This window comes from Mus caroli, unplaced genomic scaffold (genome assembly GCF_978045245.1).
Source record: "Mus caroli unplaced genomic scaffold, Mus_caroli_1 scaffold_16, whole genome shotgun sequence".
Lineage (NCBI taxonomy): Eukaryota > Metazoa > Chordata > Mammalia > Rodentia > Muridae > Mus > Mus caroli.
In genome coordinates this window covers 12,023,027-12,042,812 of record NW_028227271.1, presented here as the reverse complement: position 1 = coordinate 12,042,812, position 19,786 = coordinate 12,023,027, and the positions used below count along the sequence as shown (strand labels likewise).

General features: G+C 39.5%; 1 protein-coding gene across 5 annotated transcripts in view; it reads left to right on the top strand.

Moving 5' to 3' along the window:
• Positions 1–19,786, top strand: part of Cntn1 (contactin 1) — a 291,216-nt gene that overhangs the window by 92,429 nt on the left and 179,001 nt on the right. For 2 of the 5 annotated variants that reach the window (XM_021183310.3, XM_029469976.2), the window contains exon 1: positions 17,433–17,909. The exons of the other annotated variants lie outside the window; for them this stretch is intronic. The gene's annotated coding sequence lies outside the window, so the exon portion shown is untranslated. Of the gene's footprint in view, positions 1–17,432; positions 17,910–19,786 lie in introns of those variants that run through there. 5 annotated transcript variants of the gene reach the window in all.

The following is a 19,786-nucleotide window of genomic DNA, read 5'->3' as shown; positions in this document are numbered from 1 at the left end:
TCATTTGGTAGGCACTTATGCATCTTGGATGTTGACAGCTTGTAAGAGTACAATGTGGTATTAAGGCTCAGGGTGTAAGAAACAGAAACTATTCCTTCCACCATTACATAGACTGACTTTCCAACAAACCTCTGACCTAATAAACAAGTGGGACAGGGGGAAAAAAGTACATTTTAAAACAAGGATAAAAATTGCTCTTTAATTTCCACTTAAAAATACCTTCAATTTTAAAGCATCTGTGTGAAATTACAAAAGTGTTAAAAACACTTAACAGGCTTGCTAACCGAGGAGGCTTCCCCAAGGTGGATGGGAGCACGTGAGAACTCTGTTACCAAGAATCCAAAAATAGGCCTGTCCTGGGAACAACAGCCTGGAAAGAGCCATGGCAGGGGTTCCCTAGAGCTGGCTATCATCTCCATTACAGATTCCCTACCCCAATATTTACAACCAGAAAACTAGGAGCCAGGCACCAAGAACTGTCCTGGAGAAAAAGTGGGCTAGGCTTGCTACCATCAGCAACAGGTAGCCAGGAGCTGTGGTAGGATGATCCTAGATGGGATTCTACAACAGAAGAGAGTTCAAGGGTGTCAAGGGTCCATAGAGGTTGTTGAGTCAGATAAAGGCAAAAATGGCAAATATGGTTTTCCCTGTAGTAGAAATTATATTTTAGTAGAACAGTTAGTAAATCACTATGATTGCACAAGTACGTCACTTAGTTACAATTTTGGTAGAGCATCAAATATAAAGCTGATCTATGGTGACCTACAGGAGGGGGACATTATAATTTTAAGGGTGACAGTAAAGAAAACACAGCCTAAAAGACAAAGCTGCCTGCCAAGAAGATATTTGATAAATACTTTCCTGGCAAAGGGTACATGATTTTTAAAATTAGGAATCTTCCCAATGTGATCAAAATATAGTAATATCAGACAAAAAGAGACTAAGATGAGGTTGGGGAGTTGGTTAGGGGCCAACAGGAGAGAGTATGCCCTATTGAAGACTTAAAATATTTATTAGAGTGGAAAAACACTGGATATTTTCTATCAGTAAGTAATAAGATAACATCTACATTTTTAAAAACCGTTTTTCAGTACGGACAGCAGAGTGGATATGGAAACTTCCATTAGTCTGTTTCAATGGTGTAAGCAAGAGATAATGATGGCTTTATCTCAGTTATTGACAACAAAGATGGGAGTCAGTAGATGGATTCAGAATATAATTAAGGAGTAAAAATGTTGGCTGTCAGCATAAGGTTCACACAACAGCAGATACAGTGGGAGGGGATCATTCATTAAGATGGGAGACATTAGGGGACACGCAGGTTTGAAGAATTGTGAATTACCTTATAACGGTATAAGCTTATGAAGTATTCAAGAGAAAATACAAAGCTGATATATCTGTAGTGCAGAACAGACTTCCTGGCTGGTAGCAGTTTGATCTTATTAGCATGTGTGTGATCTTTTGATATATCTTTTGGTATAAAAGATGGCATATGAGGATTTTTCAATGAGTGGATAGTTGTACTATGTCTTAGTATAGGAAGGGCAGGCAATAAAGAAAGGCAAGTCAGAAATTGCCTGCTTTAAAGAAGCCCAAGCATAAATGTCAAGAATATAAGTGGTCTGATAGCTGTGGAGTTCAGAAAGAACATTTGGCCTAGAGATATATTTAATCAATCACTAACACAATATTTCACATATTATACATAATATTTTAACATGCATCAACAAATATATTAATTAACATGATCTTGTTATACTAGAAGGTAGATCCAGGGGAGAAGATAGAGTGAGAAGTCAAGGGAAATCAAAGGAGTTAAAAGAATGGTGCACAGAGGAGGAAAAGAGGGAAAGAAGGAAGTGGTCAGGGAGAAGGAAGAGGAACATGGAATGGGGAGGAGTCTTCTGAAAGCAAGATCTAGAAGAGACATAAAGTAGGTCAAACAGAAGAAGATCAGATGTGAAAGGCCTGGGAAGCAAAGCAGTAATGAGGAGTCGGCTGTGTCCAGATTCCAATGCACAGGTCTTACAGAGTTATGGAGTAGATAGATTACAGTGTGAGGAAAGTTGAGATAGTCCTGTGTAGATTGCCATCCTCCATAACTGCATCTTCTACCTTTTGGATTTTCTTAGGGTTAGAAATGAGATATTTTAAAGAATTTCTTCTGGGTCCCCTACATAGAATCAGAATACCAAGTCATGCCACCCCCATCTCAGAAGTGCCTTTGGCTTCTGCCTTGGTTTGCTTTCTAATGTTATGATAAAACATTATGAACAAAAGCAACTTGGTGAGGGAAGTGTGTACTTCAGCTTATGCCTGTAGCCCATCATGAAAGGAAGTCAGGGCAGGAACTCAAGGTAGGAACCCGCAGACAAGAACTGAAGCAGAGGCCATGGAGGACCACTGACTACTAACATGCCCCCCGTGGCTAGCTCATTCTGCTCTCTGAAACAACCAAGGACCACCTGCCTGATGGTGGAACCACTCAGTTCTCACAGTTGGTGGGGCTCTTTCATGTTCCTTGTTAATCAACAAAATGCTATACAAACTTGCCTCCAGACCAATCTTATAGAGGTGTAGTATAAGTTGAAATTTCTTTGTCCTAGACAAAAACAGAGAAAAGAAGGCTAACACAACTGTCCCCTGGTCAACTTGACGCACAAATATATCATTATTAAATCATGACCGTTTCTTTTTTGTATGAGCACCAAAATTTCATGTTAATATCACAATATGAAAACATAGGCCGACTTTTAAAAGTTCCCCAATCTCTCAAAATGTCAACAATTAGAAGTGAGTCTTTTTAGAAAATTCAGTATCTCTTTAAAAGTTCAAAGTCTCCTGTGGGCCCCTATACAATCCAAAATAAGTTAAGTATTTTCTCATTCCAAGAGGGAAGAACCAGTGTGGAGTCTTAATCAAGCCGAGGCAAAAGCAAACCCCAACAGTGTAAATTAAATCCTGTAGCTCATGGTGCCCATCAGGGACCCGCTCCTAATCTTCTGGACTCTCAATGGGCTTCTGCAGCTCCATCTCTTGAGCCTGGCTACTCATAGCACACACAGCTCACCTCTTAGGCCCAAGCCACCTCTACTTAGTAGATGATACTATTACCATCCTTGTTGATTGTCCCAAAGTCCTGGTGTACTCAATGCTGGGAACTCTACAGGCTTCTCCATCACCAGTGGCTTCTTGGCCTCTTTTTATGGATTCAGAACCCTACCATATGGTGCCAAGCCTCAGGCTCTCTCCGTGACCCCATTTTTTCCCCAAGGGTTTCCATGGTGATTGATGCTATACCTTCACCAAAGGCATCTTCTAAGCTCTCATAATGCCAAACCTCAGCTGCCTTCTGACACTCCATCATGGATTCAAAACCCTATACATGGGAGACTTTTACACATTGCCATGTTTAGCTTGCTAGTGTGAGATGCAGCTTTGGGCTCCCTCTGGACTACAACTTCTGTGTGCTGGCCCCAAGGTAACACTCCCAGAAGACTGTACATCAATATTGCTAATCCTGTTAATCACAGCTGAAGACTCATCCCCAGGTAACCAGCATTGATGGTCCTAGTAAAGCAATCCTTTAGTGATACTGGTCTCTTGTTAATCACAACCCAAAATGATTTATTCTCAACTTAACTACAAGAACAGACTTTGAGGAACTCTTAAACTTCTTTTGAAGCTTCCCAAACCAGGCCTCTGTTGTCTATAAGGCTCTCAATGTTTTCTTCCATAGCACAGCACACTAAGCTCTAAGCACGTAACAGCTTCTCTTGTCCAAAGACCAATACCCCCTCCATAATCCTACCCAAAACAGCATGATCAGATCTGTCACAGCAATATCCCACCAATCTCTGTCCTTGTTGACTTTCTATTGCTTTGATAAAACACCATGACCAAAAGCAACTTGGGGAGGAAGGTATTTGTTTCGGCTTACAGCTGTAGCCCATCATAAAAGTCCTGGCAGGAATTTTAAGGCAGAAACCTGGAAGAAGGAACTGAGGCAGAGGCGACAGAGGACCACTGCTTACTATCTCGTTCTTCATGGCTTGTGAAATATGCTGTCTTATGCACCCCAGTGGCAGGATGAACAGTAGGCTGGAACCTTCCTCACCAATCATTAGTCAAGAAGATGGCATTTTATTGTTAATTCCCTGTTTGCCGAAGGTTCTGGCTTATGTGTCTAGTTGACAAACACACCACAGCCCATGCTGATGGCCTCTTTTTGCTTCTTTTGGTCAAAGTTGCCTTTCATATTTAGTTTCATTTTTTCATTGCACTACCAACAGCAAATGTGCTTCATGTTTGCCACTTAGTGGAGCGTTGCCAAGGGAGAGTTTCCTGCCCCTCCTCAGGGCCTTGGAAGATGTCTGTGTTTGATAGTGCTGGAGAAACAGCTGAGCCCTCCCTCAGGTTTTCTTGTTTGGTTGGTTAGATTTACCTTCCTCCACCCCTCTGTAATACGTCCCTCTCCCCGTGTTCTGTGTTCCTCCTCAGTGGCATGAAGAGTTTATTTTGTGAGATGAAGGTCTCTTCTGGTGCACTGTTTCCTGAGTATCCTTCCATGCTTTACAAAGCTGTCCTTCCCAACTGCAGGAAAAGTAATGTCTCTCTGACCTATTCAGCCCCATCCATTGTAGAATATCCCTGAGGTTTAACCTTAGTAGTTTCCTTCTGTCAGGCCTTCTTCCTATGTCCCACTCACAGGCCAGCCTGAGTGAGCCTCTGCCGCTCTTTAAGATGTTATCTTTGAGGTGTATGTGACACGGTATGGCTGGCACCTTGTCTGCTCGCCCAGTATGGGTTTATACCTCTGACATGTCCCTGAAGCTACTGGTCCTTTTTTATTTTCAGGTTACTTTGTTGACTTGCAAGGTCAGCTCCCAAGCAAATTTGAGACAATCAAGACTTCATCATTCATCTTAGTTCTGTTTTCATGGCTATGGTGAGGTGACATCTTTGCATCTTTCTGTGTCTTAAATGAAGGTTTTTATAGCCTCATTTTTATTTATGTAAAATTTTTTATGAGACTAAGCACAGAAAACATATACAATAGTTACTATTCCCTCAAAGCAATCTTTTGCTCTGTGTGTGAAGATGGAAAATGTACTCACATTAGACAGGGACTAGAAGTATAAAAAAGCTGGAGTGGAAAGCACATGTGTTCTTTCATGTGTAGGTCTCCTTTCTCTCCATCACAGACTTCTAACACACACTTGCAAGAATGAAAGGAATCAACATATATTTGAAAGGGCTCCTTTATGACTGCCAGGTCCTTCATCTTTCCATCCTTCTTCTTACTGGAAAAGCAGCTTTTGAAATCTTGAACATCTATCTGGATCTTGCTCTTCCACAAAGCTCTAACAATATACTTTTCCAAGAATCTAGTTTAAGAAAGTCTGAAACTGGTCTTAATCTTGTCCAAAATCTCTTGGTGCATTGTTCTGATAGTCGAGCTTCCTCCTGTGCTGATGGCCAGCACTCACTTATTAGTCAAGGACTCTGGAGGTACCATGCAAGACTTCACTATAGGACTGGATAGATGGCTCAGTGGTTAAAAGCACTGATTGCCCTTTCAGAGGTACTGAGCTTAATTCCCAGCAACCACGTGGTAGCTCACACCCATCTCTAAAGGGCATCTGATGTTGTCTTCTGGTGTGTCTGAAGACAGTGGCAGTATACCCACATATATGAAATAAATAAATAAATAAATCTTAAAAAAAAAGATTTCACTGTAGATAGAGGTTGGGAAGACATTGGTTGAGGTGGCCTTCCTGAGATCCTGGTCACAAACTGTCAGACTCTCTGTGCCTTTCTGCTATATTCCTTCAAGAGGAATCTATAATCCACATTCTCTGCCTGGCTTTTTTAAAGCCATACTGCCAATTTAAATTGTTGTTAAGTATTTTAGGTTGTTACCTTATAATAATTCTTTTCAACCATAGGAAAATATGCATTTGAGGATGATTAAAAATATCCTGTGCTGTCTTAGTTACATTTTTCATTGCTGTGAAGAGACACCATGACCATGGCAACTCTTACAAAGAAAAACAGTTAGGACTGGTTTAGAGTTCAGAGGTTTAGTCCATTGTCATCATTGCAGAAGGCATGGCAGAATGCAGGCAGACATATCTGAGAGTTCTACATCTGGATAGGGAAACAACAGGAAAAGAATGAGTGAGACACTGGGCCTGGCTTGAAAATCTGATGCCTCAAAACCTTCTCCCAGTGATACACTTCCTCCAACAAGACCATACCAACTCCAATAAGGCCACATCTATAAGCCTATGGAGAGTATTTTCATTCAGAGCATAACATATGCATATAAGGGCATTTAACAGCATTTTCAATGTCTTAACATTATTATGAAGGAGGAAATGTAATGGGTGGTTTAAAACATATTTCTATGAATTTGACACAATAATGGGACCTTGGTGATTAGCTATCATTGACATTTACCTGCACAGCCTTTGACAGTTTGACATTGTTACCTAGAGGTGTCAACAAAGTGAAAGTGCAGCCTTTTATTTGGGGTACACATTAACTGAATATCCCTTGATGTTCAGGGATGGGACAGCTTTCCAGAAGAAAGTTTACAGTACTTACCCTAATTTTAGTACTTGTTCTAATTTTTGGAGTAAGAGGGAAATACATTACATTCTAGCACCAGTCTAAGTTTCCTTTCTTCCTCCCTCCCACCTGTGGCCCAAATGGAGTCGATCCTGGGGTTTTACAGTGCTAAACCCGTCCTCCATCATAGACCAAATCCACAGTCCACTTGAAGCCCATGCTAGCTGTGGAAGAGAAAGTTCTGCTTCAAAGTCTCACCAATGGAGTCCAGATCAGTTTTCTTTTGCCTGCGTTCCCTAAGTTGGTTGGTTCCCTTTGTACCTTTCCTTTGGGTTATTGATCAGTCTTTGTCATTCTTTAGTAGACCACTTCATGGTGTCCTTGAGCAACAGCGTTGGGTGTGACATTTCCATGCAAAGGGAACCACCAAAACCATATGCTATCCTCAAAAATTAGGACTTCCCTACTTGACACCAACTACCTATACTTAATAGAAATATGTATTTCATCAATGCATCACTTTATCACAAGAGCCCATCACCTGCTCTGTAGAACTAAGTTATTAGGTTTTATTTTCCAAGATACTTTAAAGGCTGCCTTTTTGATTCTGTGTAACAAGCACCTGTGATAAAATCTTTCTTTAGGAAATTACTGTTGCTTGAATCAATATAACTCTCCCCATAAAAAAGCAAAGTTGATTTCCTGTCCAATAGCTTCATAAGGCCAAATATGTTTACAAAAAGAACTTCCTGATACATTAATATCCTGCCACAGGACGTAGGTTTGGGCAGAGAACAAAAAAAAAATGATGCAAAACTTATATATCAAAAGCTGCTTAAACAAAATTGCTTTATTAAATATCTTCAGTCTACAAGAAAAGGAAGTGTGTGAAAAACTTTGCCTAAATATAGTTTGAAATTACTGTATTTAGAGAGGAAATTTTGCATTCCAAATTGGTTTTAAATATTTTTATATAAAGAAAATCAGTGTTAACTGTGTCGCTTGTAGCCTTCGTGACTGGGGCAGAGCGTGAGGGATTTGTGTATACACTGATGTGAGCTGAATAAACTTAATAAAATCTTCACAGTGTTTGTATAAATATGTACATCTTCTTATAAGCCCACAGCATATTTTTATATGCTAGAATAATAATGTAATTATGTTGAGCAATGCTTGCCAGAGGATGGTGTTAAATTTAAGGCTACAGTTCTCTTACCAGTTTTAGGTCAAATTTATCTATTTATTACTAGCATCTAGTAAGTAGTGTGTTAAAATCTCTTGCTTTTAACTCTATCTATATGTTCATGGTCAAATCTTCTTTTCGTAGTTTTCTACTTAAAGACCGTTTTATCTGATTCAAGTATAACTCTCTTTGCTCTATTTTGACTTAGCAGAACCTTTTCCCTTACCTTCTGCTCATCTGTGTGTTATTCATTAATGAATTGCCCTTTCCATCCCATCTTTATAATCGTTCAGCCACTCTATCTTTTTGGTTAAGAGAACTTAATACATTGCCATAGATTGCCAGTGCCGAACATCACTATTATCTTCTCATTGCTCCATTTAACCACTTCTTCATTTCTTGATCTCTCTGTGATCTGATCAATTCTCAGACAAACTCTGATCTTTATTTTCCTGCTTCTGCATTAAAGGTTTGACTTTGTGCTCACATCTTATAATGGTCCATTTTAAGCTAACATTGCTTAGTTTGATCCTATACAAAACCTCTTATTCCTCATCATCTATTTTAATGGTTGATGTTTACAGTGTATATCTTCCACACTGAATATTCACCCATAAGGTATGGTAGCTGTCAGGGTTTTGGTACTTTTGTCTTTTAACTTGTATCCTAGAGTACGATTCATCTGATGCTGTTGTGGTATGGAAGGCTCTGGACTTGGTTCCTTATACCCTCTCTGCTGTAAGATTAATCCCTTCACACAGTTTCATGTTACTAGATCCCTTGAGTTTCAGCGCCAGGAACCAGCCCCACTGAGGATTCCTTTGGATTTTGTTTGTACGGGGATGGCTTTATTTCCTCTACCTTTCTTTTGAACAGTTTTGCTACAAATGGAGATCCCAGCTGGACGTGTTTGTCAGTTCTGTAAAGTAGCTCATTAGCCGCTGGCCCACAAAGTTTCTTCTGAGAAATCTATTGGCAGTCTTAAGGAAGATATTTTGTAGGTGAAGAAATCCTGTTTGCTTTCTTTTTTCAAAGTTGTTATTTATTTTTGGCATTTTGACTATACATTGTTTTGTCAGGACTTTTGAGAGTTGAACCATATTGGAGATTTTTAAATATTATGTATATAGATATTCATGTCTTTCTCCATATTCAGGAACCTTTCAGTCATAGTTTCTTTAACGATTTCTGAATGTTTTTCTTTCTCTTCTCCTATAAGTCCTAACATGTGACTTGATTATATTATACAAATCATATACCTTTTATGCTAATTACTTTTAACATTATTCTTCTCTGACTGGTATTTCCAAATACTGGTGGCTTCAAATTAAAATGAATTTTTTTCTCCTTGATCATGTCTAATATCATACTTTGATTAAATTTTTAATTCAGCAGATGTATTCTTCAACTCCAGAATTGTTTTTCATTAAATTTCTTTCTATTGAGTTGTTTATGTCCTCTTAAAATCTCACTTGTCTGTCTGTGCTTCTTGAAGCCACCCGAGTCTCCTTGACGCAATTTCTTTGAAGTCATTTTCAGGCAATCTGTAGATTTCTATCTCCTTGGGGTTTGTGACTAGAAAGTTATGGCGACCCTTTGCTGGCATTATGCCCATGGTTTCTCTCTCTCTTCTGCCTCACTGCCTTATATTGAGCTCTTCACATTTAATGGGGAAAGCAACTCTCGTATTCTACTTTTCAAACGTGTTTTGGGAGCCGAGTGTAATGGTACACACCTTTAACTCCAGCACTAGGGAGGCAGAGGCAGTTGGAGCTCTGCGAGATCCAAGCCAACCTGGTCTACAGAGTGAGTTCCAAGACAACCAGGGCTACATAGGAGACTTTGTCTTGGACAAAACAAAACAAGCAAGTGGTGTTGGTGGTGAAATACTTTCCTTTGCAGATGGCTGTGAGGATGCTCAGCAACTGATTTGCTTCCAACCTAGCAGTATGACTTTAGTCGAGTGCTTTCAGCTGAGGACACCGCTGCGCTATATAAAGGACTGAGCTAAATAAAGGAGGCATCTACTGGCAAAACTTGGAGGTCACAGCAGAGCAGTGTAGGTGGCTGAGGTCTTTCTGATCAAGTCTTTCAGAGTTCTCTTGATCACTTTTGTTTCCCATGGAAATTCATGTTCTCGTGTTCATGCCAGTGCCATGCTTATGGGAATAATATCCAAGAGAGGAATATGGTTCCATGTTGGGGCCGGCCTGCAGCTCTCATGTCCGGGTTCGAGCCTGGAAAGCATCTTGGAACTAGAAGAGAAGAGGGAGCCTAGGCGGGTTGAGAAATAATGGAACCAAGACAACTAGTTTGCTCAAGGTTCACATGTTTAATGGCGAACATGCTTTATAAAGGAGGGGGGAAAGCCCATTCCCACCAATTCATTCTTGGAGCCTGGAACCAGCTGCAGGTGATGACATGTAGGATAGGACGTAGTCTTCGGAATAGATCTGGGGCCTCTCAGCAGGTAGCAGTATGTTAAAGAGGAGCACAGTGGCTGAACAATAGAGTGATCTAGGGAGGAAGGCTCTACCCTAGACAATCTCCTTAGTGGCAGCAAGGTCAAGTTCTGGCTCAGCCTGCTTCAGGCTTGTGGGAGGCTACAGTTCCACTATGGTAGATGTGAGTCTCCTTGGCACTAGTCCCCACTATTGGTAACATGTGACATGTATGCCCATAAAGTGCATGTAGAAATGGGATTCAGAGTGCAGGAAAGCATAGAGCCACTGAAGCATTGACACTGTGGTGTAGAAATGTGTCTGCTGCAGAAATGGCTGTAGTGCCTGTGGAGCTGGAGTACAGAGCATAGGTTCATGTGAGCAACAGTGGCTCTGGAGCCTCCAGTATTGAATTGCTTGCCAGCAGTAATGTTGATGTCTGAAGTATGGCTCATGGAATGTCAGTGGAGCAAGGGTTCCGAGACCAGCTGTGAACACAGTTCATAAACCCAGGGCTTGAAATTCCGTGGCTCAGCAGAGTTAGTTCCACCAGCCTGTAAAGCATGGACACAGAAATAGAGTCATAAAGGTGGTTAAGGAGCATGGTGGCTCTGTAAGACCATAATTCCAAGCTCTGGGACACATGAAGTATTGCGAGGTGTGTAATGGACAACTATGGGTCCTTTTTAGGGATAGGTCCAGAGTGTCTCTTTTTTCATGAATAAATTTCAAACTGCCAGTGGCTGTTGATAAGTACAGCAGCAAAGAGCCATTTCCTGTGAAGAGAGGCCACTGGGAACACTGGCAACCATGACAGTATTTATGCATTGCTGACATTGATGTCCCAGCTTTGTAGGAGTCTCTAGATGTCACAACTGTGCCTTATACCAACTTTTTTCCCCTTTGAGATTGTCCTCTGTTCTTTGCTATAATTCTTGTAGGTTCTTAGTTGGATACCTTGCCATTATTCTTTCTGAATCTCTAATTGTTGTCCCGTAATGGAGGGAGAAAGAAACACATTGCCTACTATTCTGACATCTGATTAATATCATTGCTCACTAGACACTCTTAAGTTATTCATGGTTTAGGCACACCTTTTAAAAGCACAAAAATCCCGAAGTCATTAAGAATATACAGATATTTACAAGGCTTAACAATAGGAGGCACACAATGAGGAGCGTCTTACTTTCCAACATAGGTCTAATTTGTCTAGAACCAAACATTTATTTGGACTCAACAGAATTGAAAATGTTTGAATTTGCTCCCAGAGAAGATTAGTAGGCTATAATTTCCAAGCATTTCCCTGATGTTTCTTTAGAAAGGCAGACTGCTTTGTGCCCAAGGCTGCTCAGTGGCTCTCTGCGGGTAGCATAGGTTTAGACAGCTGCTGACTTGGAGTTACTCATGCATTCACTTAAGAGCATTTAGCCTCCTAAAGGAAAAGCTGCTTCCTTTAGTATAGTATAGTTAGTAAGTGTGGTTAAATAGGGATAATGGTAATTATCTGTAATAGTTTTACAAACTTAAAATACTTTAGATTGTAGTTTTAATTATATTGTAACTAATGGTAGGGGTTGTGGTATCCTGTTTCACATGAATTACAATTAGGTCATTTTTATTAAACCAAGGGAATGATTTGCGTACACTAATATCTGAAAAATGTACGTTAAAATGTTAGGGGAAAGCTACTTTTAATAGAACTAGGAATTATTTTGTGTCTGAACAATGTGCCAAAGTTTTGCGACTTCTGGTGAACCTCTTGTAAGTACTTGGTTTTCTTCTTTCTTGAACTGAAAGTCTTTCATTTATAAAAAGATATTTGTTTTTATTTTATATGTATGGATGTTTTCTCTGGATGTGTATAAGTGTACTGCACTCATGCCCTGTGCTCATGGGGGCCAGAAGGATATGCTGGAACCCCTAGAACTAGAGCTATGCTCAGGAGAGTCTTAAGCTATCATCTGAGGGCTAGGAACCTCTCCTGGGTCCTCTGCAAAAGCAGCAAGAGCTTTTAATTGCTCAGCCAACTCTATAGGCCTGAAACCCCTTATTGGTGGCTGAAGAAATTCTTTTCTATTGTTTTGTTTGGTTGTACTTTAATAGAGCAAATGTGATTTGGAATAATGGTGTTTGTTTTTGCTGTTGTTGTTTTTGTCGTTGTTGTCGTCATTGTCGTCGTTGTTGTTTGATATTTTCCCCCTTCCTGGTTATTATCATTAAAAAGGATATACAAACATAGGAAAGGGACTTCAGCTTAAAAACTTTTAAGAGTTCCTTTCACTTCCCCTTACCCTCACTTATTAAAAGTTATTATCATAGAAAATATTTAGGTTTATAAACTGTCTATAAAAGGTTTCCTCTGAGTACGGAGTACAATCTTGCATCCTACCATCCTTTAATCTCTTCATAAGTAACTATATCTGGAATTTAATTTTTATATGGCAATGTAACTTTTCTTTGTGATTTCTACTTGCCTGTGTCTGTCTCTAGAAACATCCAGTATCATCATACGCCATGTAAATTGACCATTTTTATCTGTGACCATGAGTTTTTAATTGATAAAATGGAAATAGATGCTGTTTAGCTGACCAATACTTTTCTTCTGATCAGAATAGTATTGCTATTAGTAAGGAAGTATTGCTTCAGATTTGGGCATAATATGTATGCTACATATCAGCAGTGTGCACTCAGCTATTTGTCATTCTGTCAGGATGCTGACAGGGGGGTCTTATGGTCATGGCTTTCCTGCATTTCAGGCCTTCACCCTCCACCCTTTTCTTGTCCATTCTCATCTGTGAAATATTTCACTAATTTCCACAAGCTGAATAGCCCAGATCGTTTACCAACCTAACTAATGAGATCTATCCCCATTCTCAATTTGTCCACAGGAAATGTGTGTGTTTAAGTCATTGCCATATAGTTTTGCTTTGTGGTTTAACCCTTCTGGTTACATCTAACAGTATAGTCCCAGTTCACAATAGTTTTCTGCTACCAATATATTTGTATTTTACACCTTTATTTGATTTCTGAGTGCACCAGAGATGAGGGAACAAAGACAAGTTACAAGTTAAAACATTTTCTATAGCTCTTCCCAACTTATAACCTGCTGAGAACTACTTATTCTGAAGTTTAAGCACATTCATGTTCTCCTCATCCACATGTCGCCAGATATGCCTCATGCCCACATCACCTGTGATGGACTCTAAATAGAAATGAACTAAACATGCATGCCCTTTGCATCTGGTTGTTGTAGTCTATATTCTTCTCTCCACAAAAATTTAATTGTGTTCTTCTCTTTAAGCTTTAAATACCTGTTTCTCTGCAGAATATCACCATATAACTAAATATAAAGGTCCTGTTTATCCAGGATTTTAACCTTTGTGTTTTACAAAGAATATCTTTATAAATCAGATTTTCTATAGTTTTGTCTTATTTCAAGATTCATTCTTATACCATCATTCTGTCCACAATGTCCCAAATTCTCATAGTGTCTATATGTCCACTGTCACACAGTCTCATGGCATCAATATGTCTATATTGTCTGTCTCATATTCTCATACCAGTGATATTTTCATGCCATCCTACATTTTCATAGGATTAATTTACACAAGGTTCCACATTCTAATATCATTGATATTTCCACTGTGTCCCATATTCTTATACCAGCAATACATCCATGATGTCCCACTTACTTATAGCATCAATATATCCACAATGTCCTACTTCTGATAGCATTGATGTAACTATAGTGTCCCATGTTCTCATACAATCAATATGCTCATGGTGTTTTATGATCTCCTACCATCGACACTTGGTTTTCTCGAGCTCACTATGGCATCCTGCTATCTTTCATGACCACATAATATTCCTCCCCTCTAGAAATGCCTTTTCCTGAAAGAAAAGGTGTTACACGGAAACTGTGTTAAGTGGCATAAGGTAATGACAATATTTAAATTTCCTAGTGACTCTGTGAGATTAATAAAAATGTACAGATGAAACAATGGAAGGTGTTTTCAGGACCATCAGTGCAATTTTTTGTGACTGTGCTCTGTGCTCTTATCTAATTCTCACCCAAATTATGATAAACACACATTTGCTCTCACTGTGCATGACTGATGTTCAAGAAGGGTGAATGTCACTGCAGGGTCTTATTGTTAAGAGCCTGATACACAGTGCATCATTACAACCTGTGTTAATCTGTTACACCAATCATTTTCTTTAAGTATCACCCCCATAAAGGATTCATTTCTGAGTGTTCTCCTTAGGATAGGTAGCCATGCTAATATTTCCACCATAATGCCTGAAATATTGGAATACAGTTAAGAGGAATTTGCATGTGTCTAGCGTGTACTTAGCACATAGGCTAAGTTTCTGTGTTCTAGAATGTACTGTGATATTGGTAAAACAAATAGAAGAACTGTTTTCAATTGCAGGATGCACAATATCCTCCATATAGTTCTTGCCCCTTGTCTTATAAACAATGAGTTCTTCCTCCAATATATTATATTATTATTAATTATTTGACTATTTCTGGGTTATTCAAAAAACACCATACATTGTTCAAAATCATAGGAGTTAAGATTAGTTATACATCTTAATACATATCACAGATTTGACAATCTAACACGTGCCTTGGTTTATTCCCAATTTTTAAATTTATTTTGTTGTCCTTTGCAGAATTTATTCTACATTGTGCAGGTATAGTAAATTCAAAATGTGGGAAAGTCCTTTGATCTGCCAGGAGATCAAATTACCCGAAATGACCATGTGTCTTTTCCATCCTTCTGGAATGATTGGTTAAGTGTCATCTCCACCCTCCTCAAGGAATAGCCAGACATCAGGAGAAGGGACACTGGGTCTTTATTACAGCCTCAAGCTTTGTTTTACCCTGGGAGTGTTGTAGTCCCCTCTCTGCACTCACTTTCATTCAGGACTTATTGAAGCCTTCTGAATTCTTTGGGATTTACTGTCATCATTGTTTGTCTTCTATATCATTGTCCTATTTTTTTGATGGCTCCTAATTCTTTGTTCATTCTAGATCAAATATTTGACTCCCTGCCCATGTCTCTTGTGCATGTATCCACCTCTGTGTGTGTGTGTGTGTGTGTGTGTGTGTGTGTGTGTGTGCATGTGCTCGCGCATGTGTTTGTTCTTTCCATTTTCAGATAACTGGCATATGTAATTCATTTTAGATAGATGTCGTGCATAATTTTTATGGAAAAAGACATGGGAATTCTTCTCACTCTATTTAGAAAGACCAAACTAAAACTCTTAGACACACATTATTGAATCATGTCATTTATAGTTATTGAACATTACATCATGAACTTAAATTCTCCTCATAGCCTCATACCCAGTACATTCCAAAACCATCTTTTTTCTTTTTTATTTATGTATCTATTTACTTTAACTTAAAGAACAATGGTTTCTTTGTTTTATTTTATTGGTATGGGTGTTCTGTGTGCGTGCATCCCTGTTTACTGTGTGTTTACATGATGCAGTCAGAGGCCAGAAGGTGCGGGATTTTCTGTAACGGGAGTTACTGATGGTTGTAAGCTGTAATGTGGGTTCTGTGATTTGAACCTAGGTTTTCCAGAAGAGCAGTCAGTGCTCTTAATTCATGAGCCATCTCTCCCTATTCCCAACTTTTGCTATTTTAAATGAGATGATCTTTTATGAGAAATCGTGTCTTTTAGTGGATCTCTAAATTAGATTATTTTTAAAAATCTGAGTTCCTTCAATCCTATATTTGGCATCAAAGGTCATTAATTAGAGAAAGAAAAACATTATAAGAAAAGATCTACCATGTAATTTAGTTAAATTTTGTTAGATTGGTAGTAACATATAAATATAAATAATATAAATATAAGAACTACCCTTGACATAAGAAAATCGCATGAATATAGACTTATTATTACCAAAGTAATTAGATGGTTAGTGTCTTACACTGCCATGCAGTCTGTTCTAGAAGAGTCTCCATCAGTCAAGTGCAGATCTTCCTCATATTAACTTAGAAAAAAAGGACCATTTTTCAACTTATCTCTCCACTGCACCTGTGTCTCCATCAATACCTGTACTGCCTCTAAAAGCTAGAATCTACTGTTGGTTGACTGACTGAAGACCACACAGTCATGGTTCTCTAAAAGGCAATTGCTCTGCACCATCTACAGTGCTGGGTAAGAAAATGGTTGTTCTCACGTTGTAGTTTTTTAGCCCCAAGGCAAGACTGTTTCCCTCTGGATTTATGAGGGAATCAAGTGTGATAGCATATAGGAATATCAATTGCATGTGTGTTTGTGTGCACTCATGTATGTGTGTTTAAAAAGGCTTTGGGAAGACATGACTTCATAGCTTTCAGTGCCTTCAGGAGCATTATGTTTGTGCCTCCTGTGTAGAAACACCAGACAACTAGTTTTAGTCCTGAGGTATTTGAGTAGTGGATGTTCACTAATTATAGATACACACATTTTCACAAGGACCTCCCACAGTAGTATTTCTGCAAATACTATGATGGCATTTTAAAGTGCTAGGACCTGTTTCTTTCTTTATAGTGAATCTAGGCATAATTAAATGTACATTTTGTTGAACAGCTGGGTTTTTTTCCGGCTACTGTAAACAATGATATGTTCTTTGAAGCTTAAATGCTCAGAGGGGGGAAAAAAAATCTCAGAACATTGACACACCCAGAATAAAAAGTAATTATGGTCTAGAATATTTAATAGAGATAATCACATGATCCGTTGAGATTTCGAATAGAAGGAGCCCTTTCCACATCGCTGAAATGACAAGCTAACTCTTTTAGAATAATTCTTCTAAGAACTGTGACTGAAGGAGGCAGGTAAAAACGCTTCTACTACTTGCTGCCGCGTGTGTGTCTTTTATGTAATTTTGTCTTAATTTTCATTTGTTCTTGTTGATGTCTCTGTGGTGATGGAGAAGGAAACAGCTCTGTGTGTTATACCAATAGTATGGAATACCTAGGTTGATCCTGCACTGAGTTTGCCCTTTCAAACGAACGAAAACAGCAGATTCTGTCGTTTCTGCCCCCAAAGAGTCCAGCTTCGACATTCTGCAGCTTGCAGATGTCATTTCGGCACTGAGAATATCTTCCCTGAGAGGCTGCAGCCGGGCTGGAGACTTCTGCCTATGATTTAGGTTGTAATTTTATTTGTGGAAATAAACCAATCAGGGCTCTCCGATTGTCTTAGGGATGAGGTGATCAATAGCCCATTACTGGGTAGAGCCCAGGCTACAGGAAGTGCATTGAAGACTCCAATGCATGAATTATGCATGCCCTGCTCATTCTTTAGTCCCTGAACAGAATGACAGGGTTTGTGAAGTCGCCTCAGATAGTTTCTTGCATGAAGCGACTGCAGTGAAATGCTTAATATTTTCAGGCACAGAAGCAGCATTGACACCAGCCAGCCAGGTTCGGGAATGTAAATCCACAGCTCACAGTCCAGAATGCTTTATTTGAAAGTATCGCTATGTAGAGATCCAGCTTTGCAGTCTTATAACCTGTTCTTTGCAGAAGGTTGGCTGAAGGATGGGAGCGGCTGTGCCTGCCTCTGAGGTCACAGCATGAGGTCCTTTTAACTTGCCTTCTGCTGCAGAAGAGAAGCCGATTGTGTCATAACTCTCCCTGAGTCTATTCAAAGGGGCAATTTGAAGCAGATATTATAGCAAGATCGGCAGATGATTCAACCCACACGGTGAGTCCACGATTTTTCTCTAGGTTAGGTAATTGCAAAGGAGGATGTGCCCACTTGGGATAACGGTGATGCGGTGCCGATGGTATAGATTTCCTCGTCCAGCCTCACTTATTACTGTGTAAACTGAGAGATGACATTATTTCATATATCAGACGGTATGGATGTGAAGTATTTATTTTTTATGCAATGGCTTTTCGAGAACGTGCAGGAACTTAGATGTGTGTGCCTTGCTTAGATGGGTGCTGGCCGAGTGGGGAGGGGCAGCCTGGGAGTGAGCTGAATCAGTGAGTGGAAGTCACCTCCTACTGGAGAAGTTTTAGCAGGGCTGTGGCTGGGCTTGGGCTCAGCTCAGATTCTTACCTTGATGTCCTCATTTCAAATTTTTCTAAAAGGTGATCAGACCCGAAAATGCAGCAGTATTCAGTCATACCCAAAAAACTGCCTTGCTTTTTTTTTTTCTACTTTTAGCAGATGTAAGTAAAGAGAACGATTTGCAATAGCATGTCCTTGAGGGAAGACCTTGTCAGAAACAGTTTGACTTTTTAAAACCAACAGAGACAGTTTGACTTTTTAAAAATTCATTACTTTATTTATGTACAGCCCAAATGTTGACCCTCCCTCCTGGTATCCCCACCCAGAGTTCTCCACCCCATCCTAACCCCCCCTTCCTCCCCTCCCCCCCGCCCCCTGGCATCCTGACTTTTACCTATGTTCTTCCTTGGCTGCCAAGAACACCGCATTCCAAAATGACAAGAATTATGATAGAATACTGTAAAATTTACTTGGAAATTAGAGTTATTTTTCCTACTGTTTTTAAAAATTAAGCTTATGACAATTGTAGACGTGGCAAACTGAACACAGAGTACTCCATGACCCTATCAGTAAGAGGGTTTTATGAATTAAAACTATTTGCTCAATATGGCAGTTCCTAAGTGCACCTAAATGTTCAGCACACGAATCCCTAAGCTTCATTTTAGGGTATAAAACTAGATCAATAAGTATTCACTGAAAGGCTTAAATTATGAGATTCCTTAAGGATGCTTTTCCAAGTACATTTACATTATTAGTAAATATATATATGCAATATAGTAATTCATAAGTTATAAGACCTATAATATGCATGAAGCATATTTGTTGAGACTAAATTTTAAAAATATGGTCACCATCTATCAGTCACCAAAGTGAAGAAAGCCAACAAGATTGTTTTCTGGTTCAATGGGCTTCATTTTCCTGAAAAACAAAGAAATCCGTAACAGTGAGAAGCTGCCAGGCTATCTGCTTCCCAATCCTTTCCCAGAGCACAGCCTTTCTGCCAGCATTCCTCCATCCCCTGGGCTTGTGTCAGCAGCCTGGTGTGGCACAGACAGCTTACACCTGCTGATGTGTTCAGTCTGTAGGACTAGTCTAGTCAAGTCACACTAGGGAAGTCACAGGTGGAGTTCTCTCTGAGGGAAGGGAAGTACCTGCCTATTGGAGTCTCCTGATGCTGAGCCACAGTATTCAGTTCTCAAATGTCTACTGCCCGAGGTGGTTCTTAGCATCCAAAGGAAAATGGAGAAGACAGGAGGGGGACAGAAACTTAGGGATGCAGTTGCCTAAGGATGAGTAGTAAATACTGAGTGCTGAGAGTGATAACAGTACTGTGTGTTGCATCTGGCTGAGGGATGGATGTGGTAGCCAAACACAAAATACAAAGTATGAAATGGAAATCAATAGAACTGGGATTTTATATGCATCAAGCTTATTAAACACTAGTCTTTCGGAATCCTGAATGTAGTTCCTTAATGTAAAGTTTGATAATACATTTAAAAATTTTTTTGTTAATATTTTAGAGTGAGACATCAGGAGGCATGAACATCTCAAAATGATAGACTCAT